Source organism: Protopterus annectens, chromosome 9.part0, assembly GCF_019279795.1.
Source record: "Protopterus annectens isolate FY-2018-M chromosome 9.part0, PAN1.0, whole genome shotgun sequence".
NCBI classification, from domain to species: domain Eukaryota; kingdom Metazoa; phylum Chordata; order Ceratodontiformes; family Protopteridae; genus Protopterus; species Protopterus annectens.
This window is the reverse complement of record NC_056743.1, coordinates 297,054,346-297,078,862: the sequence shown is the minus strand read 5'-3', so window position 1 is coordinate 297,078,862 and position 24,517 is coordinate 297,054,346.

The following is a 24,517-nucleotide window of genomic DNA, read 5'->3' as shown; positions in this document are numbered from 1 at the left end:
ACATCTTAACTTTTCAATATTTGCCCATTCTTCCTTGCAAAAGCACTCCAAATCTGTCAGATTGTGAGGGCATCTCTTGTGCACAGTTCTCTTTGGGTCACCCCACAAAAGTTCTATTGGAGTTAGGTCTGGGCTCTGGCTGGGCTATTCCAAAACTTTAATTTTCTTCTGGTGAAGCCATTATTTTGTTGATTTGGATGTATGCTTGGGGTCATTGTCATGTTGAAAGGTGAAATTCCTCTTCATCTTCAGTCTTCTAGCAGACGTCTGACGCTTTTGGGCCAAAAGTGACTGGTATTTGGGACTGTTCATAATTCCCTCCACCTTGACTAAAGCCCCAGTTCCAGCTGAAGAAAAGCAACCCCAAAACATGACACTGCCACTACCATGCTTCACCATGGGGATGGTGTTTTTTTGGTGATGCAAAGTGTTGTTTTTGTGCCAGACGTACTTTTTGGAATTGTGTCCAGAAAGTTCAACCTTGGTCTCATCAGATAATAGCACATTTTACCACATGCTTTTTAGTGACGATGTATTGTTTTGCAAATTTTAGCAGTGCCTGGATGTTTTTCTGTGTAAGAAAAGGCTTCAGTCTTGCAACCCTACCCTGTAGTCCAGGCATATGGAGAATACAGGAGATTGTTGTCACATGTAGTACCGAACCAGTACTTGCCAGAAATTCCTGCAGCTCCTTCAATGTTGCTATTGATCTCTTGGCAGCCTCCCTGACCAGTTTTCATCTTGTGTTTTCATCAGTTTTGGAGGGACATCCAGTTCTTTACAAACTCACTGTTGTCCTATATTTTCTCCATTTTTTGCTTACTGTCTTCACTGTGTTTCATGGTATATCCAATGCTGTGGAAATTTTTTTGTACCCTTCTCCTGGCTGACTCTTTTCAACAATGAGATCCCTTTGATGCTTTGTAAGCTCTCTGTGAACCATGGCTTTTGCTGTAGCAGGCAACTGAATAAATGTCAGGAAAATCCTACTAGGACAGCTGAACTTTATTTTGGGTTAATCAGAGTCTATTTAATTGATGGCAGGTGTATACCCAAGAAGACTGAATGTTGTAATTAAATCAAAAGATGCTTTAACAAAGTATTACTGTAAGGTTGTGTACACTTATGCAACCAGCTTATTGTACATTTTTGATTTTTTATATTTTTCCCCCGACAGATTTGTTTGCTTTTCAATTGAATTGTACAGGTTATAGGTCACATTAAAGGTGGGGAAAGTTTTGAAATGATTTATTGTGATCTCATTTTTTTATATCACAAAAACCTGGCCTTTTAACAGGGTTGTGTACGCTTTTTATATCCACTGTACAAGTGTATATACACAGGAGAAACAGAATACAACTTAAAAATGAACATGTTAGAATACAAGAGTAGGTTTAAACAGCATTAACAATTACCAACAGAAAGAAATTCAAGGTTGGTAGAATATCATAAAGACCTTAAATGAGTAGTTGTAGTAAAGTGTGAGAGTTGAGAAGGGGAGGGGAAGAGGAGAAGTTTAGGTGGGAGTGGGACATATGATCATTTTCAGAGAGTTGAAAAGTAAGGAGATAAAGCTAATTCTAATTTCAAACCTTTTACCTGCTGCTGGGGAACCGTTTCAGAAAGTAACGCTGGACATCATTGAGCATGTTAGTATCTCAAGTTACACAAGTGTATCCTGATGCTGATGAACTATGCCACTAGATAAGATAACACATTACTGCTATCCTCTACCAAGGCAGGGATGATAGCAACTGATCTGGTAAAAGTTTTTAGCAGGGTATGTTTCTCAAGAGAAGTACTGACAGAGGTAGCAATTTAGTGTCAGGCCTACTGGCCTATTTGTGGAAATTTTGGGGGGTAAATCATTTAAAGATTTCCTCCTGTCATCCAACAAGCAATGGTTTGGTACAGAGGTTGAATTCTACTCTAAAGACAATATTGATAGCATTCACAGACCAGTTCAAGCAGGAGAGGGACAGGTATCAGATTCTTCTTCTATTTATATCAAAGAGATACCAGGAATCCACATGATTTTCCAACCTTTTGAACTGGTATTTGATCACAGAATGAGGGACCACTATGATCTGAAGTGTGACTGTCATTACCACAAGGATTCTGTTGTGTGACATATCCTAATCATTAGGACCAAGCTTAGAGAGCTCGTGGGGATGGCATAAGAGCATCTTGCTTGAGAACAGCTGCAGCAAAATGCCTGGTATGACCAGACAGCCAAAACTAGGGAGTTTTCTGTTGGGCAGAAAGTGATGTTGCTTATTTTGACACAATAAATTGAAGACAACATGGGAATGTCCTTCCACTGTTATGATAAAGGAATGTGATGTTAACTATATGACAGGTTTGTTAGGCTGGCAGCAGAAACACAAACTCTACCATTTTAACGGAATTAATTCCTGTCTTGACAGAAAGAGACACTGAACTCACTATCTGCAGTAGTACAGTTGCATCAGAGGAGAGAACCTGTGGTAGGCCTTCTTGATGATGCTTAATCTGACCCCTCAGTGGATGAAGTAGCTACTTCACAACAACTATCTCCTACCCAGGTTTTGGAGAACCAAGGAGTACTACAAGAGTTTAGTGACATATTTTCTAATAATTTAGGGTGGATCCATGTGGAGGAGCATCATGTAGATATAAGGGCCCACAGGCTCATCAAAATGGCCTCTAACAGGGTACCCTGAGTAGGTTAAGAAAACAAGTAGAGATGAATGCTAGTTTGGCTCTGGTGTAATCCAAGTCAAGTAGTCTCTGGACTTCAAAAGGGACGTCTGGTGACAAAGAAAGATGGTAGCGCAATGTTCTGTGTAGGGTAAATGAAACTGAACAGTCACACAGAGACAGATACCTACTCCATGCTGAATGCAGATTAAGCCATAGAGCAGTTAAGAGAGGCTAAATACATTAACTTTTACTGCCTGACCAAAGGTTACTGGAAGGTGAACTGGACATCTGCAATTGGAGAAAGGTCAGCTTTTATGACCTATTTTGGGTTATTTGAGATTACAAAGCTGTCCTATGCAATAATGAATGCCCAACAACCTTCTAAGGACATGTTAGGGAGGTGTTGGGCAGACTGAAAATGCAGGGTTATCTATTAGGGTGAACAGGGGTCTGATAGAATTGACAGGAGTGTCTTATTTATGTCAGAGAGTGGAAAGATTCATCCAGAGTCCACCACGGTGGATGGTATTCAGGCATAGTGTACCCCCAGCTACTAAGAAAGAGGTGAAAGCATTCTTATGGAAAGTGGGGTACTATAAGAGATTTGTCCACAACTATAGTTCAATAGTTACTCCCCTTAGAAATCCTTCTACTGAAAATAGACAAGCTAAGGCTGTCTGGATTCCAGCTTGTGAGCAAGCATTCTGAATGTGTAAAGAGGCCTAGGTTGCTTCTGCACTAATAAGTCTTGACAACAATGAAGAATTGATTGTGGAGACTGTATTTAGACATGTTTCCTTACAGAAAGAAGAATACCCCATAGTGGGGGTTGGGGATTGGCATGATGGTTAAAGTCTTTACCTCACAGACATGAGTTATGGGGTTTGATTCGTACCTTTGGATTGGACATTTAGTTAGGCTTAAAACAGCACACAGGGACAGATAGCCTAGCACTAACCTATGACTTAAAGGCTATGAACTATGAAAAGATCTCAACTACAGACTTCAGCTGAGGAAGTAATTCTATGCAGCTATAATAAAGGAGTAACTGCATACAATTTGGACTGTACAAAAGCTTTAACTCTGTCTGTATGGCAGAGAGTTCACTGTGATTATAGGCCACTGCCCGTTAAAGTGGTCACAGAGAGTTAGTAGACAAAATGGAAAGTTACTTAAGAGTTATCCATAATGTAATGTCAGTGCAGATGACTGTTTAACAAAAGGAGAAAAGACAAGAGTATCAGGAGAGTGTACCACCACATCAAGCTTCAGTTTCTGAGGGCATCTCAAAAATTTTTACTTCAGGTTCAGAAATGGGGAGATGTCAGTCTTTATATATGCCACTGTTTCTCTAAATCAGAATGTAGTGTATGTATATATATATATATATATATATATATATATATATATATATATATATATATATATACATACATATATATATATATATATATATATATATATATATACACATATATATATATATATATATATATATATATATATATATATATATATATATGTATATATGCTGTGCTTAAGCCAAAATAACATCTTCTTTGTCTTTCAGCTTTTCCTGGTTAGGGGTCACCACAGAGGAACTCCGGTCTGCTAATGATGGGCAGTGGGTTTTTACAGTGCCGAGTTGCCAGCCTGACACCCAACCTAAAGAAGGCACACCCATTCACACACGCACCTACCTGCATGTCTTTCAAATGTCACTCAGCAGGTAATATAAAAAATATGACTTAATCTGAATATGTATGTTTATTTAGTGGTGTGGAAAGATGTGTAAACTTGTGACTTTTTTTATAAGAATGATAAAGAAAATAATGTTTGCTATATCCTGCTTCTGGAAACCATAGCAATTACATATAGGATGTGTAACGTATATCAGCTGGATTGTAATATGCCCTGACTTGCAGTTACAGGATTTAGGAGTCTTCCAGACACAGCAAACCAAAGGCAATGCAAGAGCAATTAGAAGAGTCTTCAAAAAAATAACTGACCAAGAACAAGTACACAGGATCATTATCACACAAAACTGGAGACCTGATTGGTTGCATTTGTGGTCTACAAGAAATAATATAAACCTAAAAATTAAAGAAGAAATACAGTTGGGAAGGGTGCTACATTTGAAGTTATGATTAGTTTGTCCTCCATAATGTTACCTTTGTTTGAAATAAGTTTTGAGAGTTCAGTTATGTTAGGTAGGCCACAGTGATTAATTCAGTATGAGATGACAGAAAAGCTGTAAACATTTTTTCCTTTACTGCACTCTGTTCAAAAGGATTATTTTCTGTTTCTTGTACAATTCTCTCTCTCTCTCTCTCTCTGTATATATGCACATACATACAAACACACACACACACACACACACACACACATATATATATATATATATATATATATATATATATATATATTATATAGTTTCACTTCATAATCTCAAAATGCTGAAATTTCGTATTTCAGCATTCTGAGACCATGAAGCTGAAAATTCAGAATGCCGAAAGTGCATAAGAGTGAATTTGAATATCTCAAACCCGCGCTTATGCATTTCTGTTATGTTGCGTGAAGTGTTTGGCTGGTATGGTGTCTGAAATTGCAGGTGAGTGTTTGTGTGTGTTTTTGTACATTGTATGTGTGGGTAAGAGTAGGGAGGTGTAAGTATGAGTGTGAGTGCTGGATTTGTTGGTGTTTGTGTATGTGTGTTGCGTATTTGTGTGCAAGCAAGTGTAGAATGCTGTGTTGTGAGTTTTTTTTTCGTTATGTGCGACCTAAGAGTTGGTATATATAAGTAGGGGGGTGGGGGGGTGCAGGGGAGCTTGCCCCCCTGCTTATATGTAGTGTAGAGTTGTGTGGTTTGTGTGCTGTGGGTGGGATGGTGTGTGTGTTATGTGGTGTGTGGTGTATGTATGTTCGTGATTGTGTGATTCATGATTATGGGTTTCAGTATTGTGAATGGTTCAGCTTCATAGCTTCAAAATGCTGAAATTTGAGATTTCAGCATTTTGAGATTATGAAGTGAAATTCTCTCTCTCTCTCTCTCTCTCTCTCTATATATATATATATATATATATATATATTAACTGTATTGCTTAACCCAAACTTTGCTAAGTAATTTATTTTTATTTTTTCACATTTTAAAGTTTGCAGCTGTTTTTCTATTTATATTTTATTTGATAATAGGGCATATATTGATAATTGGCAACAAGCTGTTGGCCTTCATTTGCACTGCCAAGAATGCTCTGCACACTATCATTTGTATTTCTAATTATCTGACTTAATAACATGAGTGAAACAGTAACTAGGAGGTGCCAAGACATATAATCTGGAATGGTGACAGTTTACTGTCATAAACCACAACTGATGGCCGTTTAACAGATTAGAATATGAAACTGTCTTAATTTTCTAACTGGTTTAATGAGTCATGGAAATTTGAGGAAAGCCTCTTTTACATTGTGTCTCATTCATTTGTGTGTATTACCATTTCTAATATAATCAATATGAGCTATTACCTTTACCTGACACTTATATTTTAAGATAGAAAACTTTTTTTAACATATTTGATAAATGAGTTTTTTTTTAAAGTGGCTTGATATCAGAAAAAAAACACATTTCCAGTATTATTTTCAAGAAGTATATATAACTATGCTTTGTTTGTAACAATTTTTATTCACTTTAACATAACATAAATTCTTCACTTCCAAAACTTTGTAAAACTTGATCTGAAAATAAATGCCCTTTACCACAACATTGAGACTTATACAAACACAGTATTCTTGATGAAAAATGAGCTAATGTGAGATGGATGTGTCTTGGGCAGTAAGATGTGTTTTTTTGGTTCTGATGTGCTTTTCATCCACCATTATTTGCTTGACATATGTCCTCATAGCTGTGCATTAGGGATCTTGGGGTATTTAGGGATTCTGAATCTAATTCATAATTGCTTTTACAAAAAGATTGTCATGTCTCTGCAAGCACTCAGTGTCAACTGAAATTCCAAGGAACATAACAGTAATCTGCAGAGGAGCAGAAATAAACATGTGAATGGGAAAGAACACACATTACATCTGAAGCTGTGGTACCCCTCCTTACTCTGAAGTAAAGCATTCTGAGAGTTTGCATGTGTATGCATGTATATACATATGTATGTATATATAAAAAGGCAAGGGTTATTGTGTGACAGACCCCCCCCACACCCCCACCAGGAGATACTGGTGCAATGCTGATTTTTTTGTAATTATCTGTTTCTTGCTTCACTTACAGTTTTTTTAAGTACTGGGTCTATGATTTCACATTATTAGGTGGGAGTTACCAGCACTGCAGGCTGTACATTTTTCCCTATTAATCTGTATCACCCACAACAACTGGGAGATTAATGAGACCTTGATCTGTCTCTACTCACCATCAATCATTGATGAGAGTCAATCTGTTTATTTTTTTTTAAAGCTGCAGATCCTCACCTGCCTCAGTTTTTAACTGCTGCCTTCCTGTTGAGCTATGAAACCCTTTGAAGATAAATGGAAAAGAGTTGCCACTGGTCATGGAGTTGATCACAAGATATCTGGTACCTCACATCATATATGAACATGCAAATCTAAACAAAGATCACAGTGAAATTAGATGAGAGTAACACTGAACAAAATTGCAGCCATGATACACGATAAACTCTGCTTACTTTACTTCACCACAAATACTCTCAGGAATCTGTGAGAAGTCTACAACCTGTGAGCCTGTGAGTGTTTACAATATCAAGCATTATAGAATCAAGCCTTCAGTTAAGTTAAGGAACATATCAAACAGTGGAAGCTGAAGATGAAAGATGAGACATTTCAAATGTCCAGGATTTGTCCTTATTTATATCATTTCCATTTGTAAACCAGGTATATAAGCTAATACTGATTGGATCTCTTCATTCAAGGCCTAAAAAATGCAAAATGTTCAATGGAAAAAAAATCTGAATTACAATGATGTAAATACCATAACACTCAAAATACACTTCAAAGTTGAGTTATACATTTTCAGAGTTGTCATAAATGCTTGCAGTGTTCTATCATTTTTTAACATGTAGAATATAACTAAAGTCTGCAGAGATACAATATGATATAGTACAGCATGATATGATATGAAAGGGATGTTTATTTCACACTGATGGTCCTAAAGTGTAAAGATGGAGAGATGGTCTTGCTGAGTATGGAAAATTGCGGTATGTGGAAGTAGGTGTATATATATATATATATATATATATATATATATATATATATATAAAGAGAGAGAGAGAGAGGGAGAGTTAAAATGACAGAAGAGAAAAATATTTGGAAGAATGAACAAATGAAAGATGGTGAGTAAGACAGGAGGATAATAGATATTAAATAAAGTGAAGTTTGAGGCTAAAGTATAGTAGGAATACAGAGAAAACTTAGTAGTCAGATTACGTGGAAAAGGATTTTTCACATATAAAGGAGAAAATGACAAATCTATGCATGTTTTTCACCAGGACTTGGAATCTATAACAAATAAAGAAGGTGCTTATGACTTGTAGAGTATATTCTAAACAAAGCTGCGTTCCCTTAGACAATCCTTGTCTGTGATTTAGCAAGGTGAAAGGTACTACGAGTAGTGGTGATATGGATATTTGCAACACCATAATTAAGTTGAGAAAAGGTAAAAAATACATCCAGCTGTAAACTAAGGTTTCTGAAATTTGATACTGTTTGAGATTAATAATGGTACATCAAATTTACAGTCCTGACTTGGGCTTTTCGAAAATGAACAACATAGTTGAACAGCTTCGTTTGGTTTTCTTATCTGTGCAAGACATGGAGGTAAAGGTAGCACAGTGAAATGAAGGAAGGGCAGAGTAAATGGACTAGAACAAGGCTGGACAGGTACCACAATGCACTGCATTACAGTTAGTGTTTAAAAAAGGTGTGTGTGTGTGTTAATAAATATAGTAAATATTCTCATTTAAGTAATGTTTGTTGCAGCAAAGCAGTGAGTGCAATTCCTTTCATAATTATATTAGCAACAAAGCAGAAAGCTTATGCAAAAGAGTAGTTATATTATTGGCAGATTTGTCAAATAATAGTGAACAGATGAAGAGTAAAAGTCCTTTCATCATATGATGGACAGTTAATTAAAGAATCATACTTGGATCAAGGATACTGAGAGCTATTTTTTGACGTAGTCAGAAAGAAAGAAATACATACACAATTCAGTCTTTCAAGGCTTGCCATAACATATAGGAAAGACAGGATGACTGATGCACTACTAACATAACAATAGAGAAACAACTTCAAACAAGTTAAAAACAGTAAAATGATGTGCACAACAGTTTAGCAATGAATCAATGGTACAAAAGATGAGCAACCAACAATTATCTTCATAATCTGATAGCTAGCAATGACTGTTCCAAGTATAAACTTGGAGCATGCAGGTTTTGAAACACTTTCTTTTACTAGGTGGAAAGCTACCCTACACCTCATCCACATCCTGTTAATTATGTCTAGTAACCCCGTTGCTGCACGTTCCACGGGGAAGGCGCATATTCCTCGATCGTGGGAATTGACAGTCTCTCACACTTGTGGACCATCAGTTTTGTTAAGCAAAGTATATTGAAGTGCTCCCAAGTATAGATAGACAGACAAGTTTATTTTATTTATTTATTTATTATACATGTGTTTACTGGGGATGTCCATCTAGGCCAGTGGCCCTTTTTCAGTGGAGGCGTGGGAAGAAAAGTTCCATTGCAAGAACACATTGCAAACAATATAAGAAATCAATAACAATCAAGAATACATAATTTTGGTAAATATAGGTAGCAAATAGTTTATACATAAACAATAAAAATTGAGAGAGTAATATAAACTGGAAAAAAGAAAGCTAACAAATACACTAGCATGAAATAGCTTGTGCCATCACAGAGAAATGACTGATAAGTAGATCAATATCATGGTATTGCTGGTAAATAATTATGAGATACATGTATGGTATATGAATATGAATATGGTGCAACAGACTCATAATGTATATAATTTGAGTACATAACAGACACACACACAGTCACACACTTTATTTCTCTCAATATACAGCATTTATCTGACTACCACAGTATTATGACAACCCTCTTTTAATAAGACTTCCATTTAGGCAGTTTCTGATGAATATTTTGAGCAATGTTACTCATTACTTTGGCTTTTTTAATCATGTTTGCCCTTACTGTGACATCATTGACCACAATGATTTTATATTTTCTTTTGTCCTTTCTGTAGGTTATATAAACTATCTAGTCTTCTGTTCTGTGTTTAATAAGCCTCCTCAAAACAAGTTGAGTCTCACTTTATTTCTTAAAAGCAAATAGAATTTAGAATTAATATTACTGATACAGTGAACTATTTTTTCTGATTGTTTCTGCTATAAATCTTGTATATATATATATATATATATATATATATATATATATATATATATATATATATATATATATATATATAATACCATTGCACTTTTTGCCATTTTATTGCTTTGAGGTATAATCACATTCTCATCATTTGAAATGTGGTACAGTGTTAAGAAAGCTTACAATTTCCATAAATGTCAGACACTATTAATCTTTTAGAAAATAATAAGCTTTGTTACTTCAAGTACATACACTAGGCAAAAAGAATAGACAGGATGTGTTTTGTTGAGTCATTTGTGTTTATACAGATGGCAATGGCAAGCAAGGAAAGAGACAAATATTAGCTGGAGTTATTTTATAATGATATATAATCCTTGCTTAGTAACTGTGGAGACATTTATAAACAATGCTTAACTTTTAAATGAGCAAATTCAGTTGAGTCCATTCATTTTGCATAAAGCAACTATAATCTTCCAATATTTTGCAATACTGTCTTTTAATATAAATGTTCAGGTCTTATATAAGTCTTCCTTCCATAACAAATTATTTTGACAAAGTCAGTTCCTTTATGTGAAAAATAAACATTATCTATTAGTAATACATTCAGAATATGTCTCATCCAAAAAACAAATTACAGGCATGGCCAGTAAAGCTATATACAATGCCTCATAATTCTGTATAATAATCATTTTACTAGAATAGTGCTGCAAGAACAGGAGCCCTACTGAATGTAAAAACCTTCACCTTAAAATATAATTTAATAGATAAATTATGAGCAAAAGAAAATTACGAAATATATTACAATAGTATGTACCATGAATCTATTATGAGTGTAAATATGAATTGTGTGAAGGTATGAATTTCTTTTCTTTTATGCAGCTGAGCACAACTCTGTATCAATGAATGTACCCTGATGCTAAGCCTAAGCCATTACAAAAGACTGTTTGCTGTATCCATATGCTACCTGGAATCAATTTACTAGTAAGCAAATGGAGACTATAGTAATAAAATAATAAATAAAGTCAACAAAAAATTGTAACAGCATGCATAATAAAGAAACAGAAAGCCAAATCCACAGCAACAATGTTATCAATACCTAGTTTATACTTGCCCATTCGCCAATGATAGGAAACTGAAAGACTTGTTAAAACTCAGGGTAAGAAAGAAATAAATCAACATGGAATGCATTTCAGAATTAAGAAATTATTAAGAGGGGGCCTTCTGATAACATAGTGACAATGCATTTTGTGTGTTACTAGATGAAGGTCAGCTATCAATACAGATATCTTCTTTTCACAACACTAAGAGCAAGTCATGGACAAGAAATGGAGAGCAGTGATAATAAATGCCCATAATCTGTTTAGTAAGCCTACCTGAATTCGTAGTCCTGAAAGTATAAGACATTGTAGGCATTGATCCTGTTTCTGCTTCTGTCTTTTCAGTAAAAGAGCTTCTGTAATGGCTCAGATTGTTAATGCTGTGTTTAAACGAAATGTGAATGGTATGTCAACATAATGGGGAGCACATTCTAAAGAAGAACTTGAAAGATGCCACAGGAGGAAAGGTAGCTCTCCAAGATAAAGAAGGAATTAAGGCCAAGGAGCTAACACACAACTCTGATGAAACCAAAGGCCATTGGGAATCAAGAAATAGTGACATACTCTGACCATTTTGACTACTACATTTGGAAAAATAACAGGAAACTAACAGGAGGAAGAATAAGCAGGCACTGCAGAGATCGCTACTACTGATGTGTGACCTAAATGTGTTAAATATTCCAGGGAAATTAACATTTTATATCATGAATTTGCTAACCAAAGGCTGTTCTCAAAGTTTTATATGCATAATGCATGATATATTTCGTTCTCCTGCAGGCTATTACTTTTTTCCCACTCCTTTCATCCTTTTTTTCTTAATAAGGCTTTTTATCCTTTTTCCCACTACCATCATCAGTATCTCTTGTTGTCAGGTATGCATGGGTATGATGAATTGTACCAGTTCACAGAATTCTAACACATGAAATTCTGGCATGAAAGGACTGAAACACAGTGAAAATAACTTTACAATGCACATTTTCTGTCTAACTACACAAAGTAACTAACTATATTTACCCCCCAATTCACTATCAACTTCAGGATAGGAATAATCACCCCTTTACTTTGTACATGGTGACTAGGAATTCCATAATTCTGACTTGAACAATATCACACTCACATACAGTAAATCTGTGTGTGTGTGTGTGTGTGTGTGTGTGTGTGTGTGTGTGTGTGTGTGTGTGTGTGTGTGTGTGTGTGTCTGTCTGTATGGGTGTATGCATATACAAGTGGGTGCATGTTGGATGTTGGGAGAAGGGCTTTAATTTAATTCTACGCAGTGTTGTAGTTTACCATGCTGTTTTTTTTTGTTTTGTTTGTTTTTTTTAACGAGGATAATTTTAAAGAATGTTTTGTTTTATAGGGAAGGCTCAAAGAATGTATCAGTTGAGGGAGGCTTGCTATGAGTGAGTTATAAGAAATTAAGATTCATGTTGATCAAAGACATACATTGTCATACATAGGACCTACAAACATAAGTCACAAAAGATGTTTCATGCAAAGTTGAAATACTGAGAGAAACACATTTAAGTGACAGTGTTTTAGGATAATCAGGGACTGAGACATTCAGAGCTGATGGACTTGTATACAACACAGAACATTTCTGGTGAAATGATAGGAAGAGCCTTACCATGTATTAGGAATTAAGGTATACAGTTCAGAACAAAATGATTGTTTAGTGGAGTTTGGACAAGATGTTATTGACTATATGAAGTGGAACTGGACAAGTCAGATCAGCTGAAAGTATCTGTAGCATATTTCTGATATTTAAAATATCCACCTAAAACATTTGACAGATGCCTTGCACCAGACAGAGGTTTTAAAAGGTTTCTTTATACTTGTTTTCAAATGTAAGTATGATATAGGAAATCAAAATGAAAATCAATGATAAGGATGGGAGGATGGAAAGAAAAGTGAAGTGTGTGTCTAAGTAGGAGGTATAGAATATCTTTAATATCGCTAAGACAGATATTAATGGACACTTTGGTGAAATGTGAAGGTGTTCCGCTAATCAGTTTGCATACTGGCTGGGTAACTGAAAGTGTGAAGCTGCAGTAATATTGCTACAGTTGATCAAAGAATGACCTAGGCATGCACAGACTTGTAAACCAAATGTTGCTGTTAGGAAATTATTTGTAAGTAGGTCTAGGAGCGGGTAAGAATACTTCAAGATCACAAATGTGCTGCAGGATTAGTTACTCAGTTTTCATATCAAAGATTGCAGGGCTTGGCAAATTTATTTCATCTTGGATTATGGCTGCATTATAATAGAGTCAATCATCACTATCTAAATGTATAATATTTATGGGCAATAGCAAGGCTTTCAATTTACTGTCATACTATAAAGGTTTGTAGGTTCATAGGTGAGTACTAGGCTTACTGCACTGAAGGCCATTTTAAGCCAAGTCAATATCACTCACTATTCCAAACCCTGTAGCTTGTGTCGATGAGGTGAAGACCTTAACAATTATGCTAATCCACCCCCTTGCCCATCCCAGCCCCTTGCCAAACCTACTCCACAATGAAATTGATGTCATAGGATCATATGACCATAAGAGGTTACTAGGCTAATGGCCTCAGGGTCCTTACAAGCCTACCCAAGTTCAACCCATGCTCCCAAGGGTGTCTGGTTCAAATCAACACCTATGAGCTTGGTGTATCTGTGGGCACTGCACTATACCTACAGTGCTGTGTAGACACTGTCTTTCAATCTGTCTCCATATTTAATTCTTACATAAATTCAAGCAATCTATGGAATCTTAGAATCATAAACAGAGTAGGTATGCATTTTTTTATCTGAATTAAGACTCTGGTGAGAGGACTGTGCAATCTCTATAAGTTACATACATTAGGAATGGATTTTAAAATATTTTGTTTCCTAAGTTAAAGAGGTATGTGTTCAGATTTAAAAAAACACACTCAAGAAAGAAAACGTAAAAAATAAGAAATGGCTCACAAATAGGACACATAAAGTTAGGGTGGAGGAATCAAACTCCACCAAGGGGACTGTTACTAGGGGTGTAGAGAATCACTTATCTACAAGCTTCTGAGTTCCTCTTTGCTAAGTATCAGTGCCCAAGTCACATGAGCATGGTATCAATCCATATGTGGTCCTATAGATAAAATCGCTTGTTTTTTTTTTTACCTAAAAGCTGTAACACTTCATACAGGCAGGGCATACAATATAGCACCTGTTTACTACAGTTTTAAAAAATATTTTTTTATAAGTAAAACATGAGCTCCATAGTGCTCTGTTCAGGCCAAATGTAAAGTGTAGCAACTGTTTGTTACATTTAAAAGAAGCAATTTGCTACAGTTTGAAAGAAGAAATTATTTTTTTAAATAAAATGTGGGGAAGGAGGGAGGAAGGCATGCCAGTAGAAGGAACTGTCCATTTTTTTTGTTTTCTTCCATTGAAGAGTTGGAATGGGGACGTGGATCTAATTATAAATACACCAGTCACTACAATGTACTGATCTGCATATTATAGTAAAGTGTTTTATTCTTCTGCTCCTCAGTGGAAGAGCTTGGGGGTGTATGTGGATCTAACTGAAATAAACAGATCACTGATTGAGACAGCTATGCTTCTCCATCCAATCATCCAGAGGGTTAGGCTCACAGTCTGTAGATTCGGATGATTTAGAGAGTCCTTTTACTGTGTGAGCAAGTCCAGTCTATGAGGTAACATGTGGTGAATGCCCTGGGACAAATCAAAGAGAAGGGGAAACAAATGCTTTCTGGGCTAGAAAGGAGTCACCAGCAATATATCTGGTTTGTCCTTTTTGATTTTCAGGAGAATCCTGGGAATAAGAGAAAGTGGAAGGAAGACATAAAGGAATCTCCCTTTCCAGGAACAGACATGCTGTCCATTCTTTAATTTTATGGGCATGGAATCCTTGAACAAATGGTTCTGAGCTGTCCATTTTTACTAGATGCAAAGAGATCTGAGGAGTTCACCACTAATGGATAATCTGCAGAAAATCCTCTCTGTTCAGTATTCATTTGTGAGGGTTTGTCTGGGATTTATTCAAGGAATCCATAACTGAATTATCCTCTGAGGGAATGTAAACTGCTTGAATAAACAGATTGTGCTGTACAGTCATGTCCTATGCAGTCATTGCCAACCTCAAGTGGTGGTATGATCTTGTTCTGTCTTCCTTGTTTATGTACTACATAGTTGTGGTGCTGTCTGTAAATATACACATTGTGCCTGAAGACCAGACATGACATATGGATTACAAAGCCAGAATCACATCTATCATTTCCATGACATTTATGTTGTTATTCATGTTGTTCCTGGAACATTCACCTGGACCTTTACATTTATGGAGCAGGCTCCTCAAGCCAGATCTGAAGCATCTGTAAAGAGAGCTTGATATGGGGGCGGAATGAGAAAAGGCACTCCTGGATTGAGGGATTTTGAATGATCCACCAATGAAGTTCCCTTTTGATGAATGCCAAGAGAGTGCTGGGAAGGTTATAAGGTGGCAATACTGTGTCCAGCCCGATTTTAGAGATACCACTGAATTTTCCTCATGTGGAATTTGGCCCAAAGAATCATGGGAATTGTGAAAGCCTTAAACCCTGGGGCTCTCGATATCTCTCTTGCTGAGGTCACATGTAAGTAGGGAACAGACTGAAAGAATTATTTTAGAAAAGACCCATTTTCCTGAGATAGGAAGGTCATCACTGACAAGGTATTGAGTCTGCAACCTAGAAACACCAGATCTTGGATGGAATATTACTGGATTATTTGATGTTTAGTGTAAATCCCAGACACAGTAGTAGATTCATCATAAAGCTGAGAACTAGAATAAGCATCTCTCTTGTATGAATAAAAAGAAGCAATTGTCCTGATAAGGGAACATTTAAATTCCCTGAAACCTACAGAAGGCAATAACCAAAGCTAGGCACTTTGTGAAAACTCATGTTACCATACAAAGCCCAAAGGTCAAAGCACAGAAATTAAAAATGTATTCTAATACAGGGAAGATTAAAAACCTGCTTTGGTCTATATGGATTTTAAAATGCAGTTATGCATAAGATCATACGATCATAGGAGGTTACTATGCTAATGACCCTAGGGTCCTTACAAGCCTAGCCAAGTTTTACCCTTATTTCCACAATAAGCACCTATCACCCTTGTCCAAGAGGGACATAGTGGAACCCCTGGGATGAACTTATGGTTACCCATCCAATCGTCCAAATTACATTTGAAAAGGGCCAATGAGGCATTCTGCTTGACATGAAGTTGGAGTCTGTTCCAAAGGTGTGGTAACCTCTGGGAGACAAATCTGTCCCTCCAGCAGGTTCTCTTAATGTCACATACCAGGTTAAGGCCATTAAAGCGAGTAACATGTGTACCATCTGACTTACAGATATGCAGCATTTCCAATAAAGCATGGTCAGAGATGACTTATATGCAAGGCATCAGAAATCACCTCTGAGCAGTCTGTATGGAGCAGAATAAAGTGACAGTGATTTCAAAAGATCCTCACATGACAGATGCTGAAGCCCTAGAATTTTCCTTGTGAGGACCCTTTTGTAATCTCTCCAATTGCTGCAGGTGCTTGGAAAGGTGCATACAAAAAGGGGCATTATACTCAATTATTGCCCTGATAAGGGAAGAGTACGGAGTGGTTATAACTTATTTTTTTCAGGAGGCAATGCCCTTATTTAAGAGATGAACACTAGAGAATGCCCTTCTTACCACTGTGGAGACATGGTGATCAAAGGTAAGGTTGCTGTTAACCTGTGTGCCCAGGTCTTTCACCCCTGAGTGTGTACTTATGGTGTTGTTATTGATGTGGTAGTTAGCAGGAACATCAATCTTACTGAAAGGGATGACAATACATTTTTTTTTGCAGTGAGTTTAAGGGCATGACTTTGGCACCAGTCATTTATTTGTGTAAGACCCTCTTGCAGGATGTTGCCATCGTTTCGAGATTCAATGACCACTCCCAGTTTGCAATCATCAGCAAACTTTGTCAGCCATAGACCTTTAGTTTTAGCTTTCACTTCAGAGAAATAGATCTTTAATAGACCATCTTTTATGTCCAAACTAACCAAAAGAATCTGAAGAATATGATCAGATTCTTCTGAAATAACCAGCCTTGGTTCCCCCTTTGTAACTGAGGCAGCCATCTGTTTTGTTGGTCTGGACATGTTAAATGGCAGCTCTATGTCAGTCTATCATGGGATTTCAACAAAGGGAACAGACAAAACATATGTACAGCCCAATAACTCATCTGGACACAGAGGAAATGTCTGCATCTGACCGGATAGCTGAAGCATCTGATTTAAATTTCTTGAGCTACGTTTTTGGCTGGTGTAGCATGTCTAAGCGAGAGGTATTAGTCACCATTTTTACTTGCACAAGCTCTGTGAGCATTTGGTTTTCTAAGTTAAATCTTAAGGGAGGACTAATGTCTCATGAAGGTCTTAGGCAGTGAAAAACTGGAAAATTAAATGATTTTTATAGTTGTGATCGGCTCCTAGGCAAGAAAAGACATTTAATGTGGATATCACTTTAAGGTATTTTCCTCCCACTATCACATTTCCCCTTCTAAGATGACATGAAAAATGTTAATATTTCATCAAAAATTATGACAAAGAGGAAGTTTTCCCACTGGGGATACTTATCTGCACAAGACAAGTGCAACTGTCAACAGTTGTACATCTGTCAGGCTGACAATAAATGCAGATTTCCTGTTGTCCTGGCAGCAAAAAAGTTCTAAAGTAAGTCACACCTCTAAATTCCATATGTACTTCATAGTCTTGGCTCACTCAGGTCATATGTCAGGTGTGCAGTACTATAAAAAGATGCGTAGGCTTTGGTATCCTGGCTGGATATCCTGATAGTAATACTGCAACATTGATCATAGTAAGGGCATCTGATGAGTTTGTCTATGGAGGACACAAAGCTAGGTTAGTAGAAGACAATTAGGGAGAAGTCCAAAAATGTCCATAAGGAATTCAGTGTGATAGGGCTAAAGGTATTTTGGCAGGATCGCCCAAGAAGTATCAGTTGTGGTTCAACAGAAAGAATTTTAGGTCCTTGTATCTGAAGATATAAAATTTCAGTTATTTTAATCTGGATTATGTGATTGTGATAAGATAGAAAATTTCAAAGATCTAATGATTACATTCAAGCTAAGTATACAATATTCTAGGTGTTACTGCACTGCAAGCACAAAGGCAAATGGACTGTTGGGGCATATTATATATTAATTTAATAATCAGGCAAGTGGGCTAAGCTTAGCAAATCAGGAGTGAAAAAAAAGTTAAACCATGGAAAACAGGCAAAAGAAATACATAGGAGAACTCTGTAAGTATAATAAAATTACTCACAGTTACACTAAAGAGCATTGGAACAAGAAAGTGAAAATATATCTAATACTTTATATCACCCAATATCACCCAACATAAATATATTTAAATCTCCTTATTTAAATGCAAAACATTTATGCCTGAATTTTTAAAATAATTAGTCCATCTGGCATGAATGGGAAAACAATTAACTTTATAGTAGACATGATATGAAAAGTGACTTGAATACGGAGATGTGAAAATGACATGCCAGTTTCCATGGCTCTGCCTTGACCCCATCTAAACCACTCTATACCTTTTGAGAGGCCTTACCAGAAAAGGAGCATGAAAAAGGAAGGGAAGAGAGCGGATGTATGACCATCACATAAACGCTTATGAAAGAAAGAATAAGGAGCTGTTTCTGTAGAGCAGAAATGGTGTGAAGAGAAAGGGGCTTGAATAGATGGCTGAGGTAATTACAGGACAGTAGAATTAATGGCACAGTACAGACCCACAAGAGGAAAGTACAGTTGTGTAAGTAAATGTACTATAACAGTAGATGTTCAAATGATGACTGCTGCAATAGCCTAAGCCACACCTTTCAACTATTCAGATTTTTGCCTCATATATTTGATGTGTTCTTCATAAAATCAATGTTTTTCTGGCAAACCCTTGGGGATTAAAATCAATAAATTACGACAGGCATTAAAGCTTCAGAATTCATAGCCTTCAAAAAAATGCATGCTAATGCAAAACCTGTTTTCTAGAAATCTTTTGTGTTTATAAGAGTAATATTTAATATCTGTCCCAATTTTTGGACCTTTGTCCCCCCACTGTTTTTGGCTTTGTTCAGATATCTTGTGCTAAGAGGTTGAAATGTATGGTCTAATCAGTATGGGTTCTATCCTGCCTAGGTTGTAACATCTGGCCACTTTTCAAAGCATAAAAGGCACTTTCCACATGTTTTGACCATCGGAAGATTGAGTAGAACAAGGAAAAATGGGCATTCTGGTTGCCAAAGCCTTTACAGCTTTCATGCCAACTGAGGAAGGTGTCAATATGAGGTAAAAAGAATCCAATTTCTCATCCTGGCACACAAAAAAAACATACAGAAAATAAGGAGGATGGAAAAACGGAGTGGCTACTGCAGCAGTCATCACTGAAACATTTGCTGTTATGGTAAGTTGACTTACACATCTGTGCTGTGTTCATTATTTAATCTTTGTTGCAGTAGCCTAAGATACATGGGTAGAATACCACAGCATAGAAGTAGAGGGAGGAAGAAGAAGTCCCAGGGGCCTGTAGAATTGCCCTAACAAAGCCTACTCTAGATCTAGGAAAGGAATCTAGTTTGTACAACTACAGAGGACCAAGAAGTTCCCTGTAGAATACTTCTAGAGTCCAGTCATTTCAAAAGAGCCACTGAATAAGCCAAGGCCTTGATCCTTTCTGCAGATGACTTATAATGGTGGGAATAACAAAATGAAATAGCATGAGACAACCATTTGGAAACTGTCTGTTTTGACACTTGTTCTAATTTTTTACTTCCATAGGAAATGCATAAGAGGACAGAATTTCTCAAGGTGTCAGCTCAATCAATGTAGTATCCTGAGATGTTTGTAGAAATCCAGAGTAAGACAGATTCATTTTCCTTCATTTCAGATTCTATAAAGAAGATGGGGAGACTAACTTGATTCAAAGCAAGTTTGGATACCACTTTAGACATAAATGAAGGATTCATTTGCAAGGAAACTCTATCTTTGAAGTAAATGAGACAAGATTGACCCAGCAAAAGAGCTTACAACTCAGACCCCCTTCTTGCAGAAGTCAGAGCAATCAGTAAAACTGTTTTTCATTTGAAGTACCTCAAATCAGCCTGAAGACCTGGTTCAAATGGAAAAAAATATATATTTTAATAAAGCTAAGATCTTAAGATAGAGTTGCCTATTTTATAGATGCTCATACATATAAAAACTCCTTTGAAAAACATCTGGACTTGCATTGAAAGAGGAGGATCCATGGACAGACATGTTGAAATTATCTATGCATGAACCCTGACATAGGAATAAAAAGACCAGGGGATAAAAACTTATGCAAATATTTTAGAACCAGAGAAATGCTTGCCAGAACAAGGTCTTGGTTCATATTCTGCACTAACTAGAAAATCCGTTGCATAAGCTAATATATATGATTTTCCAGTAGTGGGTTTCTTTGCCTCCTATAATACCAGCTGCAAGATCTCATAAAAAGATGCCTAAATGGTATTAATATTCTAACATCCAGGCAGTCAATGGAAAAAGTTTGAATTTGGGGAGTATCAAACAACCCCTGTCTTGTATTAGTAGGTTTAGTCTAAGAGTAGGCTTGTGTTAATTGCCACTGGCCTTTTCCAAAAGAAGGGGAATCACTGTTATCTGGCCCAGAAGGGAGTCACCACAGAAATCTTAGGGATTCCTTCTGAATCTTCAGAATGACCCTGGATGTCAGTGCAAGGGGTGGAAAAGTATACTGGAAATATTTCCTTCCAAGAAAAAAAAATGCATTTGTTTTACAGGCTGCTCACAAGGAATCCTGGAACAAAATGTTGTTAATTGTTTGTTGTGAATGAAGGAGAACAGATATATAGTTGATGTGTTCCTCACAGCTGGATCAAATCCTGGAAGACCTCCCTCCATTTAAATTCCATTTGAGAGGTTCTGTCCTGGCCTCGTGGCCCTGCTCATCTTGTGTGCCACAAAATATTTGCTGTGACTGAAACCTAGACACCTATATGGAGTGATTGTGCTGAATTGATATATCCTAGGCTACCATGGCTAATCTGCACAGAGGGTAAGACATGAAACCATCAATGTGTTGTAGTTTGTGATCACTTGTAGAGGTCCACTAGACCACAGATAACTGAGAGAATTAATTACATTTATTACTGCCATCATTTCTTTTAAGTGTTATATATTTTTTATCTGTAATCCTGGACTTTTACACTCAGACTGACAACTCCCCAAATAAAGTCTGAAGTATTTGTTGTTTCAGACTACAGAGGAGTCCTGAATTCAGATAAATCTTATTTCTCCACCACCAAAACAGTTCAATTTTTACAAATACTAAAACTGGTATTTGAAAGACCAGGAGGTACTGATTTGGGGACCATACAGATTGTAGGTACCATTGATTTTATGTACATATATATATATAGAGAGAGAGAGAGACTGGTTAGAGGAATCTTGAGAATCATAGATGCCATAAATCCTAAAAAACAGAAAGAAATCACTTAGGAATAAATCTAGAAATAGAGCTAGCTTATCCTATGTGAGAAAAGCTCTTTGAATGGAAATATACAGGATATACCCCAGAAATACTATCCTGTGAAATAGAATAAGACTAGATGTTTTGATTATTCTCTTGGAAACCCAGTCTAACAGGGAGAACTCTTACCCTAGTTAGATATTCCTGATACTTTGAAACAGACACTGCAAAGATAAGTCAGTTGTCCAAATAAAGAAAAACATGAATACCTTACAGCATGCAATAGGCTATTACTGGAGCTAGAGGCTTTGTGCATATCCTCTTCTCAGAAACAGAATCAGATGCCTGAGGTGCAATAACTGTAAAAGTTCCCTGAAAATCTACTACTCCCTGTTCATCACAGTGAGAATAATTAGAAAGTTATTGCTGTTATTAGACATATACTCTGACCCAGACCTGACATATTTTTAATTACCATGTACTTTCACATGTAGCATGCTTTCTGACCACCTTCCCTACAAAGACATCTATCTTTTATGTACACCTCTGATGCCTGATTGTGTGGAAAAAAGTTTTCAACCCCTCCTTCTTGAACATGCATACATGCTCCCAACACTGATTACTTGCAGTGATTTGACATAACTACTTAGCAGACTTTGTCTTTCTAACTGGCTTCTCTATCTGTCATTGGAATCTGTCAAGTCTCCTCTGGGTATTGTGAGGAACTGCACCCCCTACACTCCACTAACTAATATAACCATTCTCTCAGGTTGCACCATATGTGGGGAAAAGGATCCAAGTTAGCTGGGTCCACTGACCCCACCTCTCCTGCTCACTGCAGGGAACTATTGCTCAGAGTCCTTCTCACTCAAACTAGCCATGAAACTGAATGTTTTCATGACTAGTTTGGGAGGGGCGTAACCATGAAAATGAATGTTTTGTAGTCTTCTTCTTTCATCTTCTCCCAGTTAGGGGTTGCCACAGTGGATCATCTCTCCACTCATGATTGGCAGTGGAGTTTTACAGTGTCGAGTTGCTAGCTCGGCACCCAACCTTCTACAGAAGCACACACACAGTCACGCCTAGAGCAATTTAGAGTGTCCAATCCACCTACAGCATGTCTTTGGGAGGAAAATGGAGCACCCAAAGGAAATCCACATGACCACAGGCAGGACATGCAGACTCCACACAGAAAGCACCCCAGCCGAGGATCGAACCAGAGAACATCTTGCTGTGAGGAGGCAATGCTAACCGCTGCACCACCGCGGCTGCCCTAAAATGCATGTTTTGTATAACTCACCTAATTGCCCTTTGCTTTTATACAACCTGTCCCCCTCCCCCAGATGCACAGGCACTTATGCCAAAAGTGGGAAAATAAAAGTCATAGTAATCTACTTCACTTGCAACTATAGGACGTAGACAGCAGCTACAGTAATCTATTTCATTTCAGCTACAGGGCACATCACCCCCATGTAAACTTCTGTGAAAATTAAGCACACAAAAAATAAAATTATAAAGGTATATGATACTGGCAGCATCTACTGTTATCACTGCTCATATATCTATTTGGACTCCTGCAGAAAAAGTGGAAAAAAAAAGAATCTCTACAAATATATTTCAACATGGAGCTTTCAGGCACTATGCTCTTTTACCCACAACTCACAAACAAATCACTGCAATGATCACTTGTGGTAATCCTAACTGTCCTTTGCTTTCTTGCACTAACCACCCCCCCCCACCCCCACCCCCAGATAACCACAAAATGGTAAAATGTGATTATAAAAGGGTAAACTCAGCTATTTATTCCAGAATGTTGCTGCAGTATTAATCCATTTGCTCTGCCATTAATACACAACTCATAAAAAAAAAAAAAAAAAAAAAAAACAGCAACCAGGAGCAAAAATAAAAATTAAGCAGGGGCAAAGACCCATAATCACTGACAATTTTTATGAACTTAGAAACTGACTACATAACAGATTTTTTACATTAGCATCCATTCATCTGAAGAATATGAAGTCAGTAACTCAAACGTCTGTCATTATTAGTGTCAGCAGTCCTCACTGATTTGTCAGATAAGACAGGTACAATTTGCAGTCATCTTCATACTTGATGTACTCAGGTATGAAATCTGTAACAAACTGCACACATGAATGGAACATTACCTTAGGTGACACACAAAACAGCTAAGAAAAATAGATGTATTTCTAACCTATTTTAGGTGTAACAAAACAATAATATCATCTGGGCAGCCACAAATGGTAGATGTTTTTTTCCTCTGGTCTACTAAGTCCCCAAAGGCAGCTTGGCACATCTGTAAAGGACTGTGCACTTTGCCCCATGAAGCCCTAATGTTGACTACAGTGTGTGTCTAATTGTTCTTGGCCTGGTCTGGTCTTTTGCATTGCTTTCCATACCCTGCACTGCTTCCATTTAACATCAAGACCAATCTGTTCTTCACTAGGTTGGATGCAGCAGTATCAGCCACTCACTCTTAGTTTCATTCACTGGATTCTCCAGTGTCTGGGTAACTAATCGACCTGGGATGTTGTCAGGATTTTAGTCATCTAGTTGCAGAGATCTATTGACAAAGAATGAGCAAAGTTTGACAGGATTAATAATTTAGGTAATCAAAGAATTTTATGATAAGACAGTTCTGAAGGTGAAGCACCTGTGTTGCAGTACAAAAGAGACCATCACTGTAGTGGGCTACCAGCCAGCACATTCACCTTTGATGCTGGATGATAAGAAGACTGTGTGTTCTATTCTCACAACAAGAGCTTGTGTT